This window comes from Ictidomys tridecemlineatus, chromosome 10 (assembly GCF_052094955.1).
Source record: "Ictidomys tridecemlineatus isolate mIctTri1 chromosome 10, mIctTri1.hap1, whole genome shotgun sequence".
Classification (NCBI taxonomy): Eukaryota; Metazoa; Chordata; class Mammalia; order Rodentia; family Sciuridae; genus Ictidomys; species Ictidomys tridecemlineatus.
Genome location: NC_135486.1, coordinates 104505898 through 104507184, shown reverse-complemented (window position 1 = coordinate 104507184; position 1287 = coordinate 104505898).

Below are 1287 nucleotides of genomic sequence, written 5' to 3'. Positions count from 1 at the left end.
GGGACAAAGGGAGCCCACCGTGTCCTCCCACAGTGGCTTATCTGCCCCCAGGACCCTGGAAGGCCCTCCTCTTGACCCCTGCTCCTGTTCAACCTGCCTCAAGCTTTCCCAGAGCTGTCTGGACCCAGACCTGCCCCAAGGCATGGCCTGTGCTGTTCCTGCCATCTTGAAATTTGGGCCCAGGATTTTTTGAGTTGGGTTTGATAGCAGAGTCACTGCCTTGCCAGGAGAGCTTGGTACTCACATGTCCCCAGAGGAGACCCCACCACTCCACCCAGGGCCACTGGGTACCCTGGGTTGGGCAGGAAGCAGAGGGAGGGGGCAAGCATGGCCCAGAGCCTTTGTTGTGGGCAAAGAAGCCAAGCAGGTTCCCGGCTGAGCAGGCCAAGGACAGCCGGGTTTGAATGTCGGTAGGCTCAGGCCATCAGGGTGTCCCCAGCTGTCTGGTCCCTGGCCCTGGGTAATTTAGATGGGGAAAATTTTGACCTGGGATTGTGACAGCTTTTAAAGTTAAAGGAAGTGTCAGAGACATGGCTTGGGCTTGGTGGGTTTCGTGTGACAGGCAAACCCCCAAGGGAGCATTTGCTGTCCTTAGGAATGGGTGAGCTTGGGAGAGGTAGTCCCAAAGTCTCCCACGGGTGGACCCTGGGAGCCATCAGAAGTGATTCCCTGGGGAGGAAGTCACGAGACCTCAAAGATGCCAGCACTTCCTAAAATACAGAAAACAAAAGGCACAACTCTGCTCCATCTCTGATGGCCCCTGTGGGCTGGCCTGGTCTCACTCCTGCCGCTGGTCACAGCCAGGAAGTCACCTGTGTGGACAGTTCTGTACCAGGCATACTTTCCTCTGCCTCCACCAACAGGCAAATGGGGTCCAACTGCACATATCTCCAGCCCCATGGTCCAGCCCTGGTTCTGAACCTCATGGACGAGGGATAAAATGTCAGCCATTACTTACCAATGGCTGGATAAGATCGGGCAAGTCAATAGCACCGTTACCCAAGTAGTTTAACAAAAAGATAGCTCAGCACCTGGTGCACAGAGTACATTGAGTAAATTTTAGTTATTGCCACCATGATTATCACTACCACTGTCCTCATCACCACCTCATCATTCCATCATCACCATCACCATCACTGTCATCATCATCATCACCATCACCATCACTGTCATCATCATCATCACTATCACCATCACCGTCACCACCACCACCACCACCACCACCACCACCATCACCACCATCATCACCATCACCACCATCGCCACCACCACCACCACCACCACCAC